Here is a 26935-nt window from a genome sequence, read left to right as displayed (position 1 = left end):
TGGGGTGAGGTGGGGTGGGGGAGTCGCTTGAGCCCAGGAGTTAGAGGCTACAGTGAGCTATATGATTACACCACTGCACTCTAGCCTGAGCAACAGAGCAAGACCCTGTCTCAAAAAAAAAAAAAAGTTATGATGATAAATTTTACATGTATTTTTTAAATTGGAAAAAAATATTGCAGGGATCCCAATTATAAAAAAAAAAAAAAAAGACTTATGGGTTTCCTTCCAAAGTAGAAAGGCAGAAATGGAAAAATGAGTTTCGGTTGCTATGGAAATAGGAGTTGGCTGGGCCTGCAGGAGCAGCAGCTGGAGGGGAACAAGTGGCCGGGAAGTTGGCCCTGTGACAGAGGGGGGCTTCCGGCTGGGGATAAGACAACAACACGCTTCAGCAGGGAGAGTAGGAGGTAGAAAGAAGAAAGAAAAGGAGACAGAGTCTGTCTCTAGACACTGGCGCCTATGAATTCTGCAGACATTTGGATACAGAGGTGGGTGTGCGTGCATGTGTGTCTGTGTTGTATATGTATCCCCAGAGGCCAGAAAAACAAGATGCACAATAAACGCAATGCCTGAAAAAGAACACAGTTTCACCAGCTGTCCTGAGGGCAAGAAAGCCCCCAAACCGTTGAGTGACAGAAGAGGAAAGGCCTGCCATTGAAACGCTTTCTGGGGTATGGGGAAATGCCTGAGTAGGGCTGGCCGTCACACTGTGTTCCCTCACCTTTGTCCTCAGCACAGTTCTTTAAACTGAAACCGAGATGGGCCAGAAAGACAGACAACAAAATCCCCGCAGGGTGAGCAGGACGGTGGGGATGGGCGAGCTGATGGCTCTCTTTCTTCTGCAGCTCTGAGTGACTGTTTCTGCTTCAGTCTCCATGATGCTGGGGCTCTGGGGTCTTCTAGCCTGAGGCTTTAAAGGCACCTGAATGTTCTCCGAATCACTTTCTGGGAAGATGTATTGATTATGCCTATGGTGATGACAAGTCTTTGCTGGCCCCCAGGAGGGCTCACCTGAGGGAATATTATACTATTCCCATTCCTACCCCAGGAAGAGGAACTCGCAAACCCTTTCTTACAATCACAGTGGGGTGAATGGGTAGGGGCTCACATTTTTGAAATGACTTAAACCTAGGCTTTTGACTCTTTATAACACTGTCATTGTCTATATACACCGTCTCTGAGACACACTGAAGGGACCAAACAGTCCAAAATGACTACCATATTAGTATCCTGTTTTGCATTTCTTCATTTTTAAATATACCAAGAGCCTCAAAAATGAATGTGAGTATTGAAAAGAACATAATACTTAGGAATAAATGTAATCAAGGAGGTGAATGTCTTCTACACCAAAAACTACAAAACACTGGTGAAAGAAGTTAAAGAAGACATAAGCAAATGGAAAGACAACCCATGATGGCTTGGAAGACATAATATTGAGATGTCAGTGCTACCCAAAGTGATCTACAGAGTCAATGTAATTGCTATCAAAATCTCAACGACTTTTTTGCAGAAATAGAAAAATCCACCCTAAAACTCATAAGCAATCCCAAGGGACCCCAAATAGCCAAAATAATCATGAAAAAGAACAAATCTGGAGGACTCACACATCCTGATTTCAAAACTTACTACAAAGCTACAGTAATCAAAGCAATGTAGTATTTGCATAAAGAAAGACATGTGGCCAGGTGCAGTGGCTCATGTCTGTTATCCCAGCACTTTGGGAGGCCAAGACAGGTGGATCACTTGAGGTCAGGAGTTTGAGACCAGCCTGGCCAACATGGTGAAACCTCATCTCTACTAAAACTACAAAAATTAGCTGGGCGTGGTGGTGCATGTCTGTAGTCCAGCTACTCAGGAGGCTGAGGCAAGAGAATCACATGAACCCAGAAGGCAGAGGTTGCAGTGAGCCGAGATCACGCCATTACACTCCAGCCTGGGTGACAGAGCAAGACTCCAAAAAAAAAGAAAGACAGAAAGAAAGAGAGAGAGAGAGGAAGGAAGGAAGAAAGGAAGGAAGGAAGGAAAGAAAGAAAGAAAGAAAGACATGCTACTCATGTGCAAAAAAATGAAGTTGTATCCTTAACCTTACATGACATACAAAAAGTAACTCAAAATGGATCAAAAACTTAAAATATAAGAGCTAAAACCATAACACTCTTAGAACAAAATATAGAGGGAAAACGTTATGACATTGATTTGGCAATGATTTATTGAATACAACACCAAAAGCACAAAAGAAAAAAATACATAAACATTAAAATTAAAAACTTCTGTGCATTCAAAGGACATAATTAACAGACTAAAAAGGCAATCCACAGAGAAAATACTTGGAATTGTTATCTGGTAAGGGACTGATACCCAAAATAGATAAAGAACTCCACAATTCAACAACAAAGAAACAAACAACCCAGCCTGATTTAAAAAATCAGCAAATACCTTGAATAGATATTTTTCCAAGGAAGATATACAAATGGCCAGTAAGCGCATGAAAAGATGCTCAACATCACTAATCATTAGAAAACTGAAAACGAAAACCACAATGAGATACCACTTCACACCAGGATAGGATAGCTATGATCAAAAAAACCACACACAAACAAACAGAAAATAACAAACGTTGACAAGGATGTGGAGAAATGGAAACCTTGGTGCATTGTTGGTGGGATGTAAAATGGTACAGCAGCTGTTGAAAATGATATGACGATTCCTTGAAAAATGGCACATAGAATTACCATAAGATCCAGCAATTCCACTATAGGTATATATATTCAACAGAATTGCAAGTAGGAACATAAACAGATATCTATACACCCATGTTCATAGCAGTGTTATTCACAATAGCCAAAAAGTGGAAGCAACCCAAGTGTCCACCAACAGAAGAATGGATAAACACACTGTGGCAGATACATACCACAGTCTATTAAAATGGAATATGAACCTTGAAGACATTAGGCTAAGTGAAATAAGCCAGTCACTAAAGGATAAATACTGTGTAATTCTACCTAGATGAGGTACCCAGAGTAGTCAAACTCACAAAGACAGAAAGTAAAATGGTGGTTGCCAGGGATGGGGTTAAGGGGGGAAGGGGAGTTGTTTAATGGTGACAGAGTTTCAGCTTGGGAAGATGAAAAAGAGTTCTGGAGGTGGATAGTGGTGATGGTTGTACAACAGTGTGAATGCACGTAATGCATTGAACTAAAGAAAATGCAGGCCGGGCACGGTGGCTCATGCCTGTAGTCCCAGCACTTTGGGAAGCCGAGGCAGGTAGATCACTTGAGGTTAGGAGTTTGAGACCAGCCTGGCCAACATGGTGAAACCTTGTCTCTAGTAAAAATACAAAAATTAGCTGGGCGTGCTGGCACATGCCTGTAATCCCAGCTACTCTGGAGGCTGAGGCAAGAAGAATTGCTTGAACCCGGGAGGCAGAGGTTGCAGTAAGCCAAGATGGCACCACTGCACTACAGCCTGGGCAATAGAGCAAGACCCTGTCTCAAAAATAAAATAAAATAAAATAAAATAAGAAAATGCATTAAGATGGTTAAAATGGTAAATTTCAATATCATGTGTATTTTACCACAATAAAATATGTGGATATACATAAAATAGTGGGAGTGACCTACGGTCAGCCTCTCAACCTCTGCAAAGTTCGGCCCTCATAGGCTGCCCAGTTAGGCCCAGTTAGCATTCAGGATATGGCATTTCCCCTACTTCCTTTGTCTTGTCAAAACTTACCGCAGGTATAAACAAGACCACAAGCTTGCACTGAGCCCAGTGTGTGCAGGTGGGAGAGAAAGATGAACAAAGACGAGAATTGTTCAGGGAGAGGATAGTGCACCTTGCTTTGACAATGGGTTAAAAGTGATGAGGGCTGCAGAATATGAGGGAATACAGTGGAGTGGGTGCAGTGACAGTTCCCAGGAGGAGAGAGGACTTCTTGCCTGGCTCTCTTGGGTGGTGTCACAGAGGAAGTGGTGCTTAAGGTGGGTTTGAGAGAATGAGGATATGCAGATGTGTGGCTTGGTAGAGGGCACTTTAGCAGGCCCTGTGTTTAGCTGAAGTACTGTGTGACTGAGAGGCAGAGGTGGGAGAGAATGCTGGATCGGCGGGGAAGAGAATGTGACCAGTGAGAATGCAACTCGATGCAGGAATATCTGCCACACAAGCCTGTTGTCTTGTAACCTTGAAAAGTGGTGTTTGGATCTGGAGTCAGATCCAGAAGGAACTTGAATGGCAGACTAACAACAATAACAACTTCTATTCATAGAGGACTTACTATGTGCCTGTTATTTAATAACCTTAAGCAGCAGGTAGTGATATTAGCTCTATATTTCAGCTGAGAAAACTGAGGCTCAGGAGGTTAAGCAACATATCCAAGGTCAAACACAGCCAGTAAGTGATGGAAGTGGGGTAGGAATCCAGGCCTACATGGGTTTCAAATTTTTATTTATTTATTTTTGAGACAGGGTCTGGCTGTGCCAGGCTGGAGGACAGTGGCACAATCTCAGCTCACTGCAGCGTTGACCTCTTGGGCTCAAGCAATTCTCCTGCCTCAGCACCCCAAGTAGCTGGTACCACAGGCACATGCCACCGTGCCCAGCTAATTTTTTTTTTCCTGTAGAGTTGGGGTCTCACTATGTTGCCCAGGCTAGTCCCAAACTCCTGGGCTCTAGTGTGGGCTGCTCAGTGTTTTCCTTCCAAGAGGACACTATGAAAAGAGTAACACTAGGAAAATGAGTAACTTTACAGTGGAGAAACCTGACAAACGCTACCTTAGCCATCTGGTAATAAGTCATGTTGATGGTACAGATGCTTGATGTGATGTGATAAAAATGGCACTTCTGTGGTCTTCTGCTTCAAAACCCACAACACTAATCATGAGAAAAATATGAGATGAATTCCAGTAGAGGGGTATTTTATAATATATCTGACCAGTATTCCTCAAAACTCTCCAGGTCATCAAAACCAAGAAAATTCATAGAAAATGTCACAGCCAATGGGAGACTAAGGACACACAACAAACAAATGTAAAGTGGTTTCAAGCCCATTTTTGTTGGTATAAAAAAAAAAAGATATAAATGTAATTTGGTATTCTGGATGGCATCCTGGGACAGAAAAAGAACATTAAATAAACACTAAGGGAATCTGAATAAACTACGTTTTTAGTTAATAATAATGTATCAATATCAGGTTGTAACAAATGTACCATATCAAATATCAATATCAGTTAATTGTAACAAATGTACCATAGCAATATAAGATGTTAATAACAGGAGAAACTGGCTCTGTGGCTCATGTCTGTAATCCCAACACTTTGGGAAGTCAAGGCAGGCAGACTGCATGAGCCCGGGAGTTCAAGACCAGCCTGGGTAACACAGCAAGACTCCATATCTACCATAAATAAAAATATTAGTTGGACATAGTGGTGTGCGCCTATAGTCCCAGCTACTTGGAAGGCTGATGTGGGAGGATGGCTTGAGCCCAGGAGACAGAGGTTGCAGTGAGCCAAGATCTCACCACTGCACTTCAGCCTGGGTGACAGACAGACACCCTGTCTCAAAATTAAAAAAATAATAATAATAGGGGAAATTGGATGTGGAATATGTGGGAATTCTATAGTATTGTCTCAATGTTTTTTTTGTAAATCTAAATTGTACCAAAAATATATAAAGTCTTTCAAAAACAAATTCCTGAGTCACATCCTCAGAAACTGGCCTGCCAATATGCATTGACACAGGTGTAATGGACTTGTGAATGATGACAGCCTCTCTGTCCCTGACTGCAGATTGACTGAAGAGAAGGAGCGGACACAGCAATGCCTGCAGAGAAGAAGCTATAGCTCACACCAAGAAGACTGTATGGCTCTCCTCCTAGACTCCCTGAGGTTAAATATGGTGCCTCTCTCATTAGACTAGCAGCCTTCCTAGGGCAAGAGCTGGGTTTCCCCTGTGAGACCAGGCAGGAGCCACCTCTCCTCCAGGAGCTCAAGGTCTCTCTCAGCTCCAGGTGCCACTGATTCTCCATATGCATTTATTTTTCTTTTAGGTAAGTCCATTTCTCTATTCGGGTAGAAAGAGAGGCCATGTACATAATGTACATTTTTTTAAGGCTGGTAAAAGGTCTGCTTGCTTCAAAATACTAAGACTCCTAACTCTTTAGTTAAGCATAACCAATGTTAAACAGCAGCAAACTCAATGACTTGGGTTTAGTGCCTAAATTTCCTCTGCTGACTTGTTGCTTTCCTTTGTACCCCAGGCCCCAGTTGTAACAGAGTGATAACAGTAGTAAGAGTTTAAAATTGTGATGCTGCCGATTCTATATTTCAGCAGAGAAAACTAGGCTCAGGAGGTTAAGCAACTCATCCAAGGTCACACACAACCAGTAAGTGATGGAACTGGGATAGGAATCCCAGTTTGTTTGATAATGGAACAAACCCCAGCACCTCAGCAAATTGCCTGTTGATTGCAAGAAGTTCTTACTCATGGGTATGCAGTAAGCTACCCCAAAATACGAGGAGAGTAGATATCAGTGAATTGCACACAACATCTGTGATTACTGATTTGCAGAAGTCCTTAAGGACAGGACAGGATGTGTCTCTGGACAAAGCTGGAAGACCAAAGCCTGAAAATTAAATCAAGACTCAACAAAACAAAAAGCGAGCCAATTGCATTAACATAAGCTGAAGGAATCATAGGTAGAGAGAAATGGTGATGCATGAGGAGCTCCAAAAAAGCAGTACCAAGGAGCAAGTCTTTGAGAGTCATTGTCTTCCACATTGTCCAGAGTAGCAGAAACTCTGAAAACCTCCTTGAGTATTACAGGCAGCTCAGAGGTCTGGCCAGAGCTTCCAGGAATACTCTCTTCCTTTCTTTTTTTTTTCAATTTAAGACAGGATCTGGCTTTGTTTGCCAGGCTGGAGTGCAGTGGTGTGATCAGAGTTCACTGCAGCTTCAATCTCCCAGGCTCAAGCAATCCTCCCACCCAGCCTCCCAAGTAACTGGGACTACAGGCACTTGCCCCCACATCCAGCTCATTTTTAAATTTTTTTGTAGAGATGGGGTGTCACTATATTGCCCTGGCTGATTTTGGACTCCTGGGCTCAAGCAATCCTTCTCCCTTTGTCTCCCAAAGTGCTGGGATTATAGGCGTGATCCACTGCGCAGGGTCAGAATACTCTCTTGCTAACAATCTTAGGGCTGGCCCAGGGAGTAATAGGAAGGAAAAGATGCAGTCATTGATCAGACATTTCTATCACAAGCACAGGAAGGGGGAATTATACTAGCAGTGCTGCCACTCTGGACTCTTGTATCCCTCAGAGGGTACAAATATCTTAGGCTCTCCTGGCGATTAAAATCATTCATTTTGCTCACCTTGCTTTGATTCCACGAAAACCAAACTTCTAACTAGATTCTGACTTTCCCACAGGAGAAAGAGTGTGCTGACAAGTCGGCATGGAGGTTTCAGACTGCTCTGCAGTTGCTTCTCCCCATGTAATTTCTTTCTCCCTCCCTCTCTCTTTCTTTCTCTCTCTCTCTTTCTTTCTTTCTTTCTTGGCAGAGTCTTGCTCTGTCGCCCAGGCTGGAGTGCAATGGTGCGATCTCAGCTCACTGCAACCTCCGACTCCTGTGTTCAACTGATTCTCCTGCCTCAGCCTCGCAAGTAGCAGTGCCACCTGGGTAATTTTTCTATTTTTAGTAGAGACGGGGTTTCACCATGTTGGCCAGGCTGGTCTCAAACTCCTGACCTCAGGTGATCCACCCACCTTGGCCTCCCAAAGTGCTGGGATTACAGGCATGAGCTACTGTGCCCAGCCTCCCTTGTGATTTAATACATTTGCAGCCTGGTTTCCTCACAAGGCTCTGGTGAATTTGGTTAGTCCACCTCTTTCAGCCTGGTTAGCTCCAAGTGCGCTGAAGAACCTTCATCTCTGGCCTGCAGAGAACCAGGTTCACCAGCCTCCAGCCCACTGTACTGCTGGCCCTAGGGGGCTTTTCCCTGATTGACAGCTGGCCCCCCTTTTTGATGTCACTCTCAAGCTGCCCTTTGCCATGTCAGTCACCCCAATCACATCCTCCCTACCCTGAGCCCCTGGAATGAGCTGTGGGAAATCTGCAAAAAAAAGTGCTACGACAACAAAATAACCTTATAGGTTCTGTTGAAGAAACAAGAATAAAAAAGAGGCCCTGTGCTGGGGGGGAAGATGCCAAGAACATGCAACAGAAACGAGTAGAAGGAACTGACAATGTTTAATCTAGAGCACAGAAGATCTGGGAAGGCCAACCAGTTCTCTGTCATCAAATATCTGAAGAACTGTGGTGACGAAAAGGGAATAGATTGATCTTCTGAGGCTCTAAAGAAAATATGCCAACCAGGCCATATATGGTGGCTCATGCCTGTAATTCCAGAACTTTGGGAGGCTGAGGCAGGAGGATCATTTGAGGCCAGGAGTTTGAGACCAGCCTGGGCAACACAGCCAGACCTGTTTCTACCAAAAACAAAATTAGCTGGGCATGGTGGCTCATGTCTGTACCCCCAGCTACTCTGGAGGCTGAGGTGGGAGGATGGTCAGAGCCTAGGAGTTTAAGCTGCAGTGAGCTATGATCACAGCACTGGACTCCAGCCTAGGCAACAGAGTGAGACCCTGTCTTTCTTAAAAAAAAAAAAAAAAAAAAAAAAAGGCCAGGCGTGGTGGCTCATGCCTGTAATCCCAGCATTTTGGGAGGCTGAGGTGGGCAGGTCACGAGGTCAGGAGATGGAGACCAGCCTGGCTAACATGGTGAAACCCCGTCTCTACTAAAAATACAAAAAATTAGCCAGGCGTGGTGGCGGGCGCCTGTAGTCCCAGCTACCGAGGAGGCTGAGGCGGAAGAATGGTGTGAACCCAGGAGGCGGAGTTTGCAGTGAGCCAAGATGGCGCCACTGCACTCCAGCCTGGGTGACGGAGCGAAACTCTGTCTCAAAAAAATAAAAATAAAAATAAAACAAAAAGAAAAAGAAAAAGTATGGCAACCGAAGGGCAGTAGATACAGGGAGACAGATAAAAAAGGGGAACCTTTTAGGGTAGTTTTCCCCTAACTTCAGTTATTCAAATATCACCTTCACATTTTGTGTGTGTGTGTGTGTGTGTGTGTGTGTGTGAAATTTATGAGAAGCAGCATAATTCTGCAATTTAGAGCACAAATCTGGAGCAGGACCACCTGGGTTTATTTTCCAGCTCATGACTTCCTAGCTATATAACTTTGGGCAAGTTATTTAACTTCCCTATGCCTGTTTGCTCAGTAGTAAAATGGGGCAAAGAGTCCCTACCTCAAATAGTACTTAACCCATATTGGTGAGGATTAATTGAATGATTTGAGTGATGCATGGAAGGTGCTTAGAAGAGCATCCAGCACTTAGTAAGTACTCAATAAGTGGTGGGTATTTTTTATATATATATATATATTTTTTTTTTTTTTAATAAAATTCTTTTATTTTTTATTTTTTTGAGACGGAGTTTCACTCTTGTTGCCCAGGCTAGACTGCAATGGCGCGATCTTGGCTCACCACAACCTCTGCCTCCCGGGTCCAAGCGATTCTCCCCTTAGCCTCCCGAGTATCTGGGATTACAGGCATGTGCCTGGTTAATTTTGTATTTTTAGTAGAGATAGGGTTTCTCCATGTTGGTCAGGCTGGTTTCGATCTCCCAACCTCATGTGATCCACCCTCCTCCACCTCCCAAAGTGCTGGGATTACAGGCGTGAACCATCGCCCCCGGCCCTATAATTTTTTTTTTTTTTTTTTTAATAATTGGGGTCTTGCTGAAGTGCAGGGTGGAGTGCAGTGGCACGATCATAGCTCACTGTAACCTCGAACTCCTGGGCTTAAACCATCCTCCCACCTCAGCCTCCTGAGTAGCTGGATTACAGGCACGCATCACTACACCTAGGTAATTTTTAAAATGTTTTGTAGAGATGGGTCTCACTATGTTACCCAGGCTGGTGTCCAACTCCTGGCTTCAAGTGATCTCACTGCCTCTACTTCCCAAAGTATTAGGATTACAGGCGTGAGCCACTGCACCTGGCCTATTATATTTTATTCTATCCTCATACCATCAATACTCTTATTTAATATTTTTCTTTAAATGGACACACGATTTATATACATTTATTTTAAGAGAAACGTTATATTACTACCATACATGAAAAGCCATGTACAGGTGGAAACTGTAAAGATAAACATAACAGCAAACAATGTTATTAGATTGTTACAGTTTTAACAATGTTATTAAATGGTCACACTTACTGTTGCCTCTTAAATGCCCTGAACTGGAGGACTGCTGTCTTTCCAATGAAAGGGGAGACAATCAAGTGTTACAGTAGCATTCTAGTACTTTGCCCAGACTTCTGTTGACTGCAGTCAGAAGCAAGAGTCCCAGTCCCACAAGTTGGAGGAAGTGAAAGGCCAGCGTGGGTGGAGCACCTGTTCTGGGGAGAGAGGGCAGCCCCAGGGGTGAGAGGCAGGCAGAGCAGGATCAAAGAGACAGCTCAAAAGGGAAAAATCCCTTTCCTATTCTGAGACTTTGTGCTCTTGGGTACCATGTCTTTCTCTGTGCCACACCAAAGTCATCTCACAAGACCCCTTGTGGTATGAGTTGCACATCTTAGCAAAGTCAGAAACAGTTTGTTGGAGACACTATGGGTGCCCCACCCATACTCCTCAGCTCACCCGAGGTTACCTGCAGACATTTCCAGATGCCCTGGGCTACCTCTCACTTCTGCTTTAAGTTATTTTCTGGCCTCAGGGTGTGCACAGCAGACAGTTAGCGAGACAACCCTCAGTAATGAGGGATGAGAGTCGAGGATATACCCCAGTCTCCCTGCCTTTTTGTGGGACACTTCTGAAATATTTTCTATAGTCTTGCTAAGGGTCCCTGAGGGATGGAGACCCAATTGCCCAGTGGTAACTCACTCATCAGCACCTTTTTTATTGGCTTTTCTCCCTTTCTCAGTTAATTTCACTCTCACTGGGCTTCCTGGGATCATTTCCCAAATACATTTCTGGCACCTGAATCCTTTTCTCATGATCTGCTTTGGGGGAACTACAACTATGACACAGCTTTAAACTTCTGTCAGTGGAATGAGTTGCCCAGTGAGATGTGAAGTTCCATCTTACTGAGGACTCAAGAAATGGCTGAGAATGTTCAATGGAGATTCACAGGTCAGGTAAGGACTCAAATTAGATGAACACTTAGTATTCCTTTTGTGTGTCTTTTTTGTTTGTTTGTTTGTTTTAAAGAGACAGCATCTTGGCCAGGCGCGGTGGCTCATGCCTGTAATCCTAGCACTTTAGGAGGCCGAGGCGGGTGAATTACCTGAGGTCAGGAGTTCGAGACCAGCCTGGCCAACATGGCGAAACCCCATCTCCACTAAATATACAAAAATTAGCCAGGCATGGCAGTGGGCACCTATAATCCCAGCTACTTGAGAAGCTGAGGCAGGAGAATCGCTTGAACCCGGGGGAAGGAAGTTGCAGTGAGCTGAGATCATGCCATTTCACTTCAGCCTGGGCAAAAGAGTGAAACTCCGTCTCAAAAAAAAAGAGACAACATCTTGCCCTGTCACCTAGGCTGGAGTGCGGTGGTGCAATCATGGCTCACTATAGTCTCAAACTCCTGGTCTGAAGTGATCCTCCCCTGTCAGCCTCCCCAGTAGCTGGGACTGCAGGTGCATGCCACCATGCCCAGCTAATTTTTGTTTGTTTGTTTTTTGAGACACGGTCCCCCTCAGTTGCCCAGGCTGGAGCGTAGTGGCATGATCATGGCTCATTGCAACCTCAAACTCCTCAGCTGAATTGATTCAGCTACTCAGCCTCCTGAGTAGCTGGGACTACAGGTGCACCGACACACCTGGCTAATTTTTCATTTTTTTGTACATATGGGGTCTTGCTATATTGCCCAGGCTGGTCTGGAACTTCTAGACTCAAGTAATCCTCCCACCTCAGCCTCCCAAAGTTCTAGAATTACAGGTGTGGGCCACCAATCCAGGCCCCAGCTAATTTTTAAAATTTTAAAAATACAAATGAGGTCTCACTATGTTGCCCAGCCTGGCCTTGAACTCCTGGCGCCAAGCAATCCTCCTGCCTCAGCTTCACAAAGTGCTGGGACTACAGGCATGAGCCACTGCACTCAACCTACCTAGTACCCTTCTGATCCTCAGGTCTCATTATTCTGGATCAGGAGTCAGCAAACTACAGCCCACAGGCCACATCCAGCCTACTGCCTGTTTTTGTATAGCCTGTGAGCTAAGAATGGTTTTTACATTATTTATTTATTGTTTGTTTGTTTGTAGAGATGGGGGGGGTCTTGCTATGTTGCCCAGGTTGGTCTTGAACTCCTGGCCCCAAGCAATCCTCCCTCCTTGGTCTTTCAAAGTCCTGGGATCACAGATATGAGCCACCATGCCTGGCCAGTTTTTACATTTTTAAATGGTTGAAAAAAATGTTTAAAGAATAATATTTTGTGACACAGAAAAATTATGTGAAATTCAAAACTTCAGTGTCCATAAAGCTTTATTGGAACCCAGATATACTCATTTGTTTACATAACATCTACGGCTGCTTTTACTCTACAGTGGCAGTTTCTCATCAACATTACAAGAAACGACGTTACTTGAGGACTTGCTGTACGTCATTTTGCTTAAAGTTGCAGTTCTAAGAACCTATCGAGGACATTAAATGAGAATTTACTGCAGTTGCAACTGAAACCCTATGGTCCATAAAGCTCAAAATATTTACTCTCTGGACTTTTACAGAAAAAGTTTGCTGATGCCTGTTCAAGGTCATTATCCCGCAGAGACAAGAGGCAGATTGAGGCCTGGCTGCCCCATGAGTGGGGAGGCCGATGCCCAGACCTAGTATCTGGGGGCATTTTGAATCAGAACCTCACATTTCCTTTTGCCACATCTTTATGACCATGGTCATTACTCTCACCCTCCGCAAGTACCTAAGACTCTTTCACAGAGGCATTCATGTCTTTATACCAGTAATATATTTTGATTAAATTTTTTTTCCATTTTTCTTGTTGTTAAAGATAGAGGTGGGGGGTCTCACTATGTTGCCCAGGCTAGTCTTGAACTCTTGGCCTCAAGCATTCCTCCCACTTCTGCTTCCCAAAGTGCTGGGATTACAGGCATATGCCACTGTGCCCAGCCACCAGGAATATTTTTCTTTTTTAAAGGACATGAGAAATTTTCTTCTCCACACCCTGCCACTATCCCACGTGGTTTCATCCACACTTGATCGCTTTCACCACCACTTAGTTACTGATTTCTCCCCAGAACAAACCAAACCTCCAGCCCATGTCCTGAGATTTCTGATCAATACCCAAATGTTGGCCAGGTAAGGTAGATCATGCTTGTAATCCCAGTGCTTTGAGAGGCCAAGGCAGGAGAAACACTTGAGTCTAGGAGTTGGAGACCAGTCTGGGCAACACAGCAAGACCCTACTTAAAAAATTAGCTGGGCATGATGGTGTACACCTGTAGCCCCAGCTACTTGGCTGGGTGGGAGGATCCCTTGAGCTCAGGGGGTTGAGGCTGCAGTAGCTATGATCATACCACTGCAGGAGGCATGGGTGACAGAGCAAGACCCTGTGTCTTAAAACAACAACAAAAGAAACCAAAAACCAACAAAACAAAACAAAAAACCCAAATGTCTGGTCAACATTAGATTAAGTTGGCGGGTGGGGGGTGTTGCTGCTTACCAGCAATGCAACTTTGGGCAAGTCATTTAACAGCGTGGAACGTCAATTTCATCATCTCTCAAAGGCGGAAATGATCCTGTCCAACCTGCCAGGATTACTGTGCTAATCGGATGAAATGAGAGCTGCCCACAAGACACTGCGCCGCCTGGCCCCAGCCTCTCTCCCTTTGACCACCACACTCCCTGCCCACTGGCTCTCTTTGAGTCCCCTGGCCTTGCCAAGCTCTTGGCTATCTCTGTACATGCTGACCTTTCTGCCAGAAACATCTTTTCCTCACCCCACCTTCTGCCTGGCAGATCAATGCATAACCTTTGTTTATGTGTGTTTCTGTTTAAAGACACTTTATAGGCCAGGTGCTGTGGCTCGAGCCTGTAATCCTAGCACTTTGGAGGCCAAAGTGGGTGATCACCTGAGGTCAGGAGTTCGAGACCAGCCTGGCCAACATGGTGAAACCCCGTCTCTACTAAAAATACAAAAATTAGCTGGGCGTGGTGGCGTGTGCCTGTAGTACCAGCTACATGGGAGGCTGAGGCAGGAGAATCACTTGAACTCTGGAGGTAGAGACTGCAGTGAGCTGACATCGTGCCACTGCATCCCAGCCTGGGAGACAGAGTGAGACTCCGTCTCAAAAAAACAAAAACAAAAACAAAAGACACCTTATTGATATATATTGTTGATATATATACATATTATTCATTAACATTGAACTCAGCCAACTGCACTATAACTCATGCCTGAACGAAGCTTACCCAACAGACATGCTTTCTCTGTAAGGCACAGCACAGCCTTCTCATGCTTAGGGACAATAGACAGTACGTCAACAGTACACTTGGGGCCATTTCAAACAGCGACATCACAAACAAAAACGCACAAACATGCAAAAAATGTGGCACTAAGTACACCACAAAAGGGACACTTGTTTATAGCACAAGAGCTGAAACCAGAAAGCAGCATGTCCTCCTGTTTGCCCTTGGCTGGAGATGTGCACATTGGGTGACTCAACTTTTTCACTATTCTACGTGCATCCATATATGACTGTGAAAGTGTCATGGATATTGATTTGGAAGTTACACAAACTTTTTTTTCTTTTTTCTTTTTCTTTTTTTTTTTGAGATGAGTTTCGCTCTTGTTGCCCAGGATGGAGTACAATGGCGTCATCTTGGCTCACTGCAACTTCCACCTCCCAGGTTCAAGCAATTCTCCTGCCTCAGCCTCCCAAGCAGCTGGGATTACGGGCTCTCACCACCACGCCCAGCTAATTTTTTGTATTTTTAGTAGAGACGGGGTTTTGCCATGTTGGCCAGGCTGGTCTTGAACTCCTGACCTCAGGTATCCACCCACCTCGGCCTCCCAAAGTGCTGGGATTACAGGCATGAGCCACTGCACCCGGCCTTTTTTCTTTTTTTTTTTTTTATTTAAATGAGCCAAGGTCTCGCTATGCTGTCCAGGCTGGTCTCAAACTCCTAAGCTCAAGTGATCAGGCTGGTCTCAAACTCTTAAGTTCAAACTCCTAACCTCACACCTCAGTCTCCCAAAGTGCTAGGATTACAGGTGTGAGCCACCACACCCGGCCACAAACACATTTTTAAAAAAATTCTTTAATTATATAATTTTTAAAATAAAGAGATGGGGTCTTACTGTGTTACCCAGGCTGATCTGGAACTCCTAGCCTCAAGTAATCTTTCTGCCTCAGCTTCCCAAAGTACTGGATTATATGCATGAGCCACCATGCCTGGCCACAAACAAATTTTTTTAAAAAATTATTCAATGTATATAATTTTTAAGCAAACAGGGCCTTGCTCTGTTGCACAGGCTGATCTGAAACTCCTAGCCTCAAGTGATCCTCCTGCCTCAGCCTCTCAAAGTGCTGGGATTACAGGGAAGAATTTGCAAATTTAGAACTTGTGAATAATGAAAATCTACTGCACTTTCCTCCCGTTTCTCTCATTCGGGGCTGGCTGAATTCTGTCTTACTCACATTTTATCTCTAGCATCTGGAAAACTGCCTGGCCCACAGTAGGCTCTCAATAATAAATGTATTTCCAATGAGCGAATGAGTCAATTCAGTGGAAGTGCTCAGCTCACAGCAGTGATAGCTAGTGTTTGTGAAGACACACCACGTGCCTGCCCCGTGCACGCTGTCCTGGTCAACAAGGGAAACAGCAGAGTATTGTTCTTTTGCACCTGAGCTCAAGAGCAGACTGCCTGGGTTCAAATACGGGACATGCTTCTTATTAATTATATAACTTCGAGCAAGATCATTGGCCTCTCTGAGCCTCAGTTTCCTCGTCTATCAAATGCAGTATTCATAGTACTACCTTGGAAGTTATGGTCAGGAGTCTAACTTGGCCCTGCACAGAAAGCCTCTAGCACAGGGTGAACCCTTAGTAAACAGTAGCTTTTATTGTGACTAATTCCCAAGGCAACCCTATTTTCACACCCATTTTGCAGATACAAAAACTGAAGCTCAGGATGGTTCAGTGAGTTTCCAAGGTCACAAAGGAAGGGCTGCCTATGGCGGGGATTCTAAGCCCACGCTAGTAACACTGCTGTTATATAAACATAACGGGTCGGCGAGGCGCAGTGGCTCATGCCTGTGATCCCAGCACTTTGGGAGGCCCAGGCTGGAGAATGGCTTGAGCCTAGGAGTTTGAGACTATCCTAGGGAATATAGTGAGGCCCCATCTCTATAAAACAAACAAACAAACAAACATAAGGGCTCATTTTTACTAGTTGTAAAAGGGCCCTTTCTCGTTATAAGGCCTCTCACTGCCTGATCAGCTAGGTTTGCCAAAATGAGGAAGACAGCTCCAGCCAGTCTCCTGATCTTCTCTGGGATCAGAGTGGGGAGGAACCCCCTTCCTATCCGTAAACCCCTAAGAGTCTTCTCTCACATTCCACACTGGTGTCCTTCTGTTCTTGCCCACTTTCGAGTTCAACCCTTTCAGAACCAGCCCTACTGTGGGGGGTGGGGGATGGTTAGTTTGTTATCTTGGGTTTGACAGTACAAAGGCAGAGGCATTTCCTGCTTAAAAGGCACATGAGAAAGGAGGAGGAGGGCGAATTGGAGAAAAGGAGGAGGGAATCATCAGCATTCTAGGTTAGAACAAACAAATGTCCTCCGTTTTGCTCCAACTCCTTAGATCAAGGGTCCTCAAATTTGGCTGCCAGCTGGAATCTCTTGCAAACATTTTAATACCCAGATGTCCAGTCCCCCACCCAGACCAATCACATCTGAGTCTCTGGGGGGGTGGAACTAGGGCATCGGTATTTTTTTAATGCTCCCCAAGCAACGCCAACGTGCAGACAAGTTTAAGAAGTGGTGCTCTGGACCTTATCAGCACTCGGCTGCCACCCTGGAGTGGCTCTGGGCGACAGTGGCTGCTTTCCGCTTCGAGGATGCGCGGCTTGGGGATTCGGGCATGCTCTGGGAGGCGAGGGTTGGGGAGGATGCGAGCGTGCCAGCGACCTGGTGCTCTGCCTTGCTCTAGGCCCAGCTCCGAGACTGCGGATCTCTGGGTCCCCCCTCCCGGCTACAACACGTGCTGCCGCCCCGACTCCTCCAGTTATCTCTGCAGACCGCAAGCGGTGCCCAGGGGCTGCCCCACTGTCCACCCCAACCTCAGAGGCTCCAGGGAGACGCCCAGGGCTCAGGAATCCTACCTTGGCTGCCAGCGCTGCCCTCCAGTCCCCGGAATCCTGGGACTCAGGTTCGAGCTGTCGCTGTCGCTGTCGCCGCGCCTGTGAAGCGCCCACTAGAGCGCAGGCGCCACCTAGTGGGCGCGGGGCGGCTGCGCAGGGACCGCGCTGGCAGGCGGGAGCGCAGTCCAGGGCGGAAATGCAGCCAGGGCTTCCCACGTGGGCAGTTTTCCAACGCGCCGCCAGCCCTGTGGCCAGATCCGGCCTGGGGCGGGACCACCTTCACCCGCTGCAGGGCACTGGGATCTGAACTTGGTGAACTTTCTCTTGGGGTACAGAGGGACGGCCAGGCCCTGGCCCTCGGCCTGGTATCCATCCTCCGGTTTTCCGGTCTGAGCTCAGGGATCTTTCCCTTCATCCAGCAGCTTTCAGTGCACCCCCGCTTTGGCACTGATTCTCTTTTAAATGTGCTGGGACCATCCGAGGCTGGAGTTCTCTCAAACCCAGGGAGGCCCTTCGCCTATCAGCAACCCTTTCTTTCTGCCACCCCCTAAACCGTCCCTGAATGAGAGAAACAGCCTGCTCTGCTGGCTTGCTCTACAGAGGCCAGGGCTGGTGGAGGATGGGTGTGTGCCAGCGACCTCGTGCTCTGCTCTGCTGGAAGGCCTTCTCTGAGCAGTGGAGGGGGAAGGGGCGGCTTAAGGGAATTGTTTTTTGTTTTTTGTTTTGTTTTGTTTTGTTTTTGTAGAGACAAGGTCTCTCTATGTTGCCCTGGTTGCTCTTGAACTCCTGGCCTCAAGCGATCCTGTCACCTGCAGCCTCCCAAAGCACTGGGATTACCAGTGTAAACTATGGCTCCCAGCTGCCTGGTATTCTTTCAATGAAGACATGCCAAAACGCTTACAAATATGGTGGACATTTAATGTGTTTATATTTCATTTATTTCTTCATTTAACAACGATTAACTGAGCACCTACTATGTGCAACTTTTCTACAATCAAGGGATACAATGAAGAACAAAACACAAAAATCTCTGCTCTTGTTGAATTCACGTTTAATGTAACACATTAATACTTTTAACACACCCAACGATCTAATGCAAAGCAATTGAGCTCGTTGTGGGATAAGTAGAGGATTTATTAAAAATATCTATATTTAGGGCCAGGCACTGTAGCTCACGCCTGTAATCCCAGCACTTTGGAAGGCTGAGGCAAGAGGATCGCTTGAGGTCAGGAATTTGAGACCAGCCTAGCCAACGTGGCAAAACCCAGTCTCTACAAAAAATACAAAAATTAGCCGGGTGTGGTGGCAGGTGCCTGTAATCCCAACTACTCCAAGGCTGAGGTGGGAGAATCCCTTGAACCCGGAAGGAGGAGGTTGCAGTGAGCCGAGATTGCACCACTGCACTCCAGCCTGGGTGACAGAGTGAGACCCTGCCTCAAAATAAATAAATAAATAAATCTATGTTTAGGGCGCCAAGGGCAGACAGTCCTGGTGATGGATACAAGCATTACAGAGTTCTATGGGAACGTCTTCACGTTTTCTTTTAATCCTGGCAGTTTATCTCTGTGGCAACATTTGGAGATAATGCCTTCAGTGGAAATTTCAGGCGATTTGTGAAAGTGAGGCCTGCAATCCTCCTCTCCCCCTCCCCCTGGCCCCCCACTCTGCCTCCCCAGGATGCTCTGTCATTGTTCTAGCCCAGTGTGAGAGTGTGTGTGTGTGTGTGTGTGTGTGAGTGAGCGCCTATTTAACCTTTGGACTCTCTGTCCTGGTGTAATCTGGTCAAAGTGAATATCAAGGGCAGAGGAGGATGAGGAGGAGCAAGAGGAGGAGGAGGATGAGGAGCAGAAGGAGGAGGAGGAGCAGGAGGAGAAGGAGCAGGATAAAGGAGGAGAAGCAGGAGCAGGAGGAAGAGGAGCAGGAGAAGGAGGAGGAGCAGGAGAAGGAGGAGGAGGAAGAGAAGCAGGAGGAGCAGGAGGAGGAGGAGCAGGTGGAGGAGGAGGAGCAGGAGGAGGAGGAGCAGGAGGAGCAGAAGGAGGAGGCGGAGCAGGAAGAGGAGGAGAAGGAGCATGAGGAGGAGGAGCAGGAGCAGGGGGAGGAGGAGGAGCAGGAGCAGGGGGAGAAGGAGGAGGCAGAGCAGGGGGAGGAGGAGGAAGCAGAGCAGGAAGAGGAGCAGGAGGAGGAGGTGTCATCTGTGGACAATACCTGGAAGGGCAAGGGGTGGTGGGTGTCACTAATAGAAACCAGCCCCAGCTACTTCACTGCAGGCTGGTGCCCTGGTGAAGGTGAATCAGTCAGAGGAGTGCCGACCGCCCACGGTAAGTACCAGCTGGCAGACAATTTCCCATTCTTTCACTTTAAAGTGTCTGAGTCATGTCCAGACCAATCTTGCCCCATCTTTGCAACAGCTCCCTCCCTACCACTGTGCCCCAAAGCATGCCTGGGCAAAGTCCTAGATTACAACCTCTGGATTCTGGCATCACCTGATGGATTAAGTCTTCCTAGTGACTTTCTCTTCTGAGTTCTCCTGGCAGTTTTCTCATTCTGCTCATCACAGTGTTTTTGGAAACTGCAGAGTTATCAACAGCTCTGTTTTCTCCATGGAAAACAGGAGTTTTGGTAGGCTGAAGTATGTAAATAATAATAATAAAATATTTATAACGTGTTAGACACTAAGAGTTTTCTTTTCTTTAAGAGATGGGGTCTTGTTCTGTCATCCAGGTGATCATTGTTCACTGCAGCCACAAACTCGAGCTCAAGGGATCCTCCCACCTCAGACTCCCAAGTAGCTGGGACTACAGGCATGTATGTGCCACCATGCCTGGCTAATTTTTAAATTTTTATGTCTTTTTTTTTTTTAAGAGATGGGGTTTATTTTTGTTTGTTTGTTTGTTTGTTTGTTTTTATGTTGCTCAGGCTGGTCTAGAACTCCTGGCATCAAGCATTTCTCCCACCCCAACCTCCTAAGTAGCTGGGACTATAGACACAAGCTGCCATACCTGGCTCATGCACCAAGGATTTTAGATTGACAGTTTAGTTTAATCCTCACAGTAATCCTACAAAGTAGGCACTGTTACTCTCCCCACTTTCTCAGCGAAGAAACTGAGACTTGCAATGTTTAAGTAACTTGCCCTAGGTAGAGGAGTTAGCAAGTAATGTACCCAGAACGTGAATCTGGATTATCTTATTCCAAAGCGCGTGCCCTAAACACCTCACTACTGTTTACTAAGCACCTACTATGTGCTGGATGCTGTACTTTATATATGGAACAGGATAGGCAAGGTACTCATTTTATATATATATATTTTTTTATTATACTTTACGTTCTAGGGTACATGTGCACAACGTGCAGTTTTGTTACATATGTATACATGTGCCATGTTGGTGTGCTGCACCCATTAACTCATCATTTACATTAGGTATATCACCTAATGCTATCCCTTCCCCCTCCCCCTACCTCACAACAGGCCCTGGTGTGCGATGTTCCCCTTCCTGTGTCCAAGTGTTCTCATTGTTCAATTCCCACCTATGAGTGAGAACATGAGGTGTTTGGTTTTTTGTCCTTGCGATGGTTTGCTGAAAATGATGGTTTCCAGCTTCATCCATGTCCCTACAAAGGACATGAACTCATCATTTTTTATGGCTGCATAGTATTCCATGCTGTGTATGTGCCACATTTTCTTAATCCAGACTATCATTGTTGGACATTTACTCATTTTTATCCCTTTTGCTTTCTTGTTCTGTTCACCCTTTTCTTCAAAGGGAGAATTTTGTTTACTTTTGTTTTTTAAAATAAATTCATAAAAGTATGTTATGAGATGTGACCTATTTTTTAGTAAGAAAGGGAATATTTATCTTCTTGAGTGAGTCTCCATTAAAGAGGGTGAGGATCAGGCCGGGTGCAGTGGCTCACACCTATAATCCCAGCACTTTGGGAGGCTGAGGCAGGCGGATCACGAGGTCAGGAGATCGAGACCATCCTGGCTAACACGGTGAAACCCCCATCTCTACTAAAAATACAAAAAATTAGCCAGGCATGGTGGCGGTGCCTGTAGTCCCAGCTACTCAGGAGGCTGAGGCAGGAGAATGGCGTGAACCCGAGAGGCGGAGCTTGCAGTAAGCCAAGGTCGTGCCACTGCACTCCAGCCTGGGCGACAGAGCAAGACTCCGTCTCAAAAAAAAAAAAAGAGGGTGAGGATCCTCTGTGGTCTAAAGTGGATGGAGCTAGAAATGTTGGCACTGGAGTCATGGGCAAGATGGTGTCGGGCCCCCAGCAGAAGGCATAGAGAAGGAAAGAGGCAGAAATGCCAAAGAGACCAAAGGGAAAGGGCCTGGGTACCTGTCCCAGAAGGACACTTGGTCTTGTGAGGCTGGCTTGTGGACTGACTGGCAACTTAACTCTTGAGGTCACAGCGTGCCTATGATTGGTAGGAGTAAGACTGGTCACATTCTGGTCCTGGATTGCCTGCAAACCCTCTCAGGTGTTATGAAGTGTAATAGCAGATGAACTGATTCTGTCTCATTGACTCTTTCCAAAAATCCCAGGAAGCAATTATTTTATTTTATTTTATTTTTTTGAGATGGGGTCTCATTCTCTCACTCAGGTTGGAGTGCAGTGGTGTGATCTCGGCTCCACTGCAACCTCCACCTCCCAGGCTGAAGTGATTCTGCCACCTCAGCCTCCCAAGTAGCTGGGACCACAGGTGTGTGCCATCACGTCTGGCTAATTTTTTATATTTTTGGTAGAGACAGAATCTCACCATGTTGCTCAGGCTAGTCTCACACTCCTGAGCTCAAGCCATCCACCTACCTTGGCCTCCCAAAGTGCTGGGATTCCAGGTGTGAGCCACCATGCACAGCCCAGAAAGTAGTTATTATTATTATTTTGAGACAGAGTCTCACTCTGTCGCCCAGGCTGGAGTAGGGTGGAGCAATCTCAGCTCACCGCAAACTCCGCCTCCCAGTTCAAGCGATTCTCCTGCTTCAGCCTACCGAGTAGCTGGGACTACAGGCACCTACCACCACGACTGGCTAATTTTTGTATTTTTAGTAGAGACAGGGTTTCACCATGTTGGTCAGGCTGGTCTCGAACTCCTGACGTCAAGCGATCCGCCCACCTCGGCCTCCGAAAGTGCTGGGATTACAGACATGAGCCACCGTGCCTGGCCCCAGGAAGAAGTTATTATTAATTACATCTTACAGATTAGGAAACTGAGTCACAAATGTTAAGCAACTTGCTGAAGGGCATACAGCATGTACACTGTAGAGGTGGTATTCAAACCCAGGCTCCTTTCATGCTGAAACTGCTTTTAACCATGACCACTACCTGCCTTCCCATCAATGACTGGTGAATTAAACTGTACTCTTAGGAAGGGATTTTATATTTGCTCATTTTGGCCACTGTGTCCTTCCCTCTTTTACTAGCTGATATTCTGCGCATCCTTCTAGGTCCAGCTCAAATGTGGCCTGCTCTAGGAAGCCCTCCCCTGTCCCCTATTTCCAGTGTGACATCCTCCATATTAAAGGACTTATTGATGCTGCTAAATAGTATAATTTGCTACAAGAATGTGGCCTCCTCCAGCAGATTATATGCCCCTTAATCAGGAGTAAGATCCTCCAGGTGTGGTGGCTCATGTCTGTAATCCCAACACTTTGGGAGGCCGAGGCAGGAGGATCACCTGATGCTAGGAGTTCGAGACCAGCCTAGGCAACATAGTGAGACCCCTGTCTACACACACACACACACACACACACACACACACAATAGCTGGGTGTGGTGATACACACCTATAGTTCTAGCCACTGAGGAGGCTGAGGCAGGAGGATGGCTTGAGCCCAGAAGGTCGAGGCTGCAGTGAGCCATGCATGATCGCTCCACTGCACTCCATCCTGGCAACAGAGTGAGACCTGATTTCAAAAAACAAACTGGCCGGGCCCAGTGGCTCATGCCTGTAATCCCAGCACTTTGGGAGGCTGAGGCAGGAAGATCTCTTGAGCCCAGGAGTTCGAGAGCAGCCTGGGTAATGTAGTGCGACCTCATCTCTATTAAAAAATAATATAAATAAATAAATAAAAAACCAAGAGTCCGATCCATGTGGGTGGTGCTACATGTCTTCTGTATCCACTCTCCATCCTGCTCTGTGTGTTTGGAGCCTGACTTAAACGGGCAACACCAAAGGCTTATATACCTACTAGTTTCAAGCTGGGTTTGGCCAATTGTATACCTGGGAGAGACCAGAGGCAGGGAGGAGAGTGAGGTTGGGTGCTTATGTCCCCAGCTTCCCTTCTGCAGGGTGCCTTGGGTTGGCCACTCTCCTGACCTACAGTCATAGCTGTTAGGTGACCCTGTGCACACAAGCCCTCTTGGCCTCTAGGCTCAGGCCTCCTTAATTGCGATTAAGGTTCTGTAAACTGCATAGCACCCAAAATGGAACTTTGTACCTTGTGGTTCAATAAAGAGCTGTTGAACTAAATGAGTGGCAAGTGTTTTTTGTTTGTTTGTTTGAATGAGTAAGTGAGTGAGAAGCAGGAGAGAGAGAATTTTAAATGATCTCGAGTACTAGGACTAGATGGCAAATAAGCCACCTAGGGTCCTGGCAAATGGTTTTTATTTATTTTTGTTGTTTGATCTTTAAAAATTTTTCTTTTCTTTTCTTTCCTTTTTTGTTTTGGAGACAGGGTCTCACTCTGTAGCCCAGGCTGGAGTGCAGTGGCACAATCTTGGCACACTGCAATCTCTACCTCTTCTACCTCCCAGATTCCAGTGACCTCCCACTGCAGCCACTGGAGTAGCTGGGACTGCAGGCACATGCCACCACACCCAGCTAATTTTTGTCTGTTTTTTGTAGAGATGGGGTTTCACCATTTTGACCAGGCAGGTCTCGAACCCCTGGGTTCAAGTGACTTGCCTGCCTCAGCCTCCCACAGTGCTGGGATTACAGGCATGAGCCACTGCACCCAGCCCAAATTTTCTTAATAAACAGTAAATTTGATTTTTTTTCTTTCCTTCTTTCCTTCCTTCCTTTCCTCCCTCCCTCCCTCCCTCCCTCCCTTCCCTTCTCTTCCCTCCCTCCCTCCCTTATCTTTTTTTTTTTTTGACAGTGTCTCTGTCACCAAGGCTGGAGTGCCATGGCACAATCATAGCTCACTACAGCCTGGACTCCCCTAGGCTCAAGTGATCCTCCCACTTCTGCCTCCTGAGTAGGCAGGACTACAGGTGCACACCACCACACCTGGCTAATTTGTGTATTTTTAGTAGAGATGGGGTTTCACCCTGTTGACCAGACTGGTCTTGAGCTCCTGACCTCAAGTGATCCACCCACCTCAGCTTCCCAAACTGCTGAGATTAGAAGTGTGAGCCACCACACCCGGCGCTACCTCCAAATTTATATGTTGAAACCCTGGACTCCAATGTGACTGTATTTGGAGATAGGGACTTTATGGAGGCAATTAAGGTTAAATGACGTTGTAAGGATGGGGCCAAAATCTGATAGAACATGTATCCTTATAAGAGGAGGGAGGGATATCAGAGCTTTCTCTTTCCAAGAGCACTGAGAAAAGGCCATGTGAGGACACAGTGAGAAGGGAGCCGACACCAGAACCTGAACTTTGCAGGCACCTTGCTCATGAACTTCTAGCCTCCAGAGCTGTGAGGAAATAGATGTGTTGTGTAAGCCACCCAGTCTGTGGTATTTTCTTATGGCATCCAGGGCTCACTAATACAGGTAAATGCCCTATGGTAAATGTATAATTCTTAAGAAACTGCCAAACTGTTTTCTCTAGGGGCTGCACCATATCATGGTTCCCACTAGCAATATATGAGAGTTCCAGTTGCTCCACAACCTTGCCAACATATGACATGGTCAGTATGTTTTCCAAGAAGTTTTTGTGTTTTTAATGTGGATTTGTGTGTGTGTATGTGTGTGCATGTTTGCTATGTTTTGTAGGTAGTAATGTCTAAGGAAGCAGTTTAAAGCTGAAAATATTTAAAATGTGATCTACTGAGGTCCCACCCATCTTTGGGATGCCCATACCTCATTTCTCTGTTCTTGCCTTTCTTCTGGTCATATTCTATTCCTAGGGCTGTGTACCCTGAGCTGAGCCAGCTAGCAGATCTGGCAAATCACAGTCCTCATCCGAGGTGAATCCATTTCTGGGAGTTGAGGAAGAGGTTGGGTGTGGACAGGGCTGGATTCGTGGGCCTTGTGCTTCATTTAAAGTTCTGCTGTTAACTGTCTTGAAATTCTCAATCATTTCGAACAAGGAGTCCACAGTTTTATTTTGCACTTGGTCCCACACATTATACATCTCATCCAGGATGTGTTGGGGAGAGGTGGTCACAGGCAAGACAAGGCTTCTTTTTAAAGAAGATTTTTAAATTAAGGCAGGGTCTAGCTCTGTTTACTAGGCTGGAGGGCATTGGCACAATCTTGGCTCGCGGCAACCTACATCTCCTGGGCCCAAGCCATCCTCTCTCCTCAGCCTCCCAAGTAGCTGGGACTAGAGGCATGCCCCACCATGCTCATCTAATTTTTGTATTTTTTTTTTTTTGGTAGAGATGGAGTTTTACCATGTTGCCAGGCCAGTCTTGAGCTCCTGGGTTCAAGTGATCCACCCACCTCGGCCTCCTAAAGTGCTAGGTTACAGGCATAAGCCACCACGCCCAGCTGCAAGTCAAAGTTTCTTACCACATTCATTTTGTAAAGACTCCCTCATCTAATCCCATGGACCTTGCCTCTAAACTGGTCCATGCACAATCCTAGGATTTCTCACCTTACCCCTGGGTGCTCCTGCTGCCTGTCTCTTGGGCTGACTTGAGTTAAGCATGATTAATTTGGAGGCTTCAAGAGAGGATTGTTGGCCCTGGATCCCAATATCCAAATGAGGATTTGCCTCAAACAGGGCATCTTAATTGGAAGGTAAATGAAACCTCCCTCTTCCACCCTGACAGCCCCAAAGTGTACTTTGGCATTTATGTGGGAGAGGTAAATAGCATCATAATGTATTCTGAATTGTCACTCTGCCAGGCCCTGTTGGCAAGAAGCTTGTTCAAAGAAAGCTGATTTATAGGGGAGTTTTGCGGCATTCTTGCAGATCACTGAATTCCCACACCCAGGGAGGAGGAATGGCACTAACCAGAGGCAGGGGCAGAAAGGGTGTTGGAGTGGGAAGATCACAGGCTCTGGAGACAGTGGGACCTGTGCTTGCATTCTGAGCTGGCTGCTTACCAGGTTTGTGACCCCGGGTAACCGACCTAACCACTCTGGACTCAGTGATTTGAACTCTAAAGTGGGATTAATAATACTTCCTTGTAGGACTGTGTGATTGGGAGGAGTAACCAAGAAGGTCTGTGTAAAGTGCCTGAGGCCGGTATGCACCTGCCCTCCACAAGTGAATCCGAGTCAATGTCACCTTTGACTGCTGTGTGCATACACAAAGAATCATTGTAAATGTACTTCTCTGAAAAGCCACTTCACAGTCCTGCGTGACCCTCCATCTAGCTTCCTAGGAGCTGGGTCAGGATTATCAGTCCCCTACTAGAGTTAGGAAAAGGAATGCTAGG

General features: G+C 46.1%; 2 protein-coding genes and 1 long non-coding RNA gene across 12 annotated transcripts in view; 2 read left to right on the top strand and 1 right to left on the bottom strand.

Annotated features, from left to right (window-relative positions):
• CHD9 (chromodomain helicase DNA binding protein 9) overlaps positions 1–17956 on the bottom strand; it is a 275163-nt gene extending 257207 nt beyond the window's left edge. For 3 of the 5 annotated variants that reach the window (XM_024233433.3, XM_054533915.2, XM_024233439.3), the window contains exon 1: positions 17395–17956. The gene's annotated coding sequence lies outside the window, so the exon portion shown is untranslated. Of the gene's footprint in view, positions 1–10275; positions 10458–17394 lie in introns of all 5 variants that reach the window. The other 2 variants (XM_054533911.2, XM_054533913.2) reach the window with 2 other exon arrangements.
• On the top strand, positions 197–7682 carry LOC129050793 (uncharacterized). Its single transcript, XR_008514582.1, has 2 exons — positions 197–485; positions 5780–7682. It is a non-coding gene; the product is annotated as an uncharacterized LOC129050793 (long non-coding RNA).
• A 1493-nt stretch (positions 17957–19449) lies between the features above and the next one.
• The window catches only part of CHD9NB (CHD9 neighbor), an 86954-nt gene continuing 79468 nt past the window's right edge, over positions 19450–26935 (top strand). For 5 of the 6 annotated variants that reach the window (XR_010137769.1, XR_010137773.1, XR_002911800.3 and 2 more), the window contains exons 1-2: positions 19510–19691; positions 25156–25234. The gene's annotated coding sequence lies outside the window, so the exon portion shown is untranslated. Of the gene's footprint in view, positions 19692–25155; positions 25235–26935 lie in introns of all 6 variants that reach the window. The other variant, XR_010137772.1, reaches the window with a different exon arrangement.

Source organism: Pongo abelii, chromosome 18 (assembly GCF_028885655.2).
Source record: "Pongo abelii isolate AG06213 chromosome 18, NHGRI_mPonAbe1-v2.0_pri, whole genome shotgun sequence".
Lineage (NCBI taxonomy): Eukaryota > Metazoa > Chordata > Mammalia > Primates > Hominidae > Pongo > Pongo abelii.
This window is presented reverse-complemented; position numbering and strand designations above follow the sequence as displayed.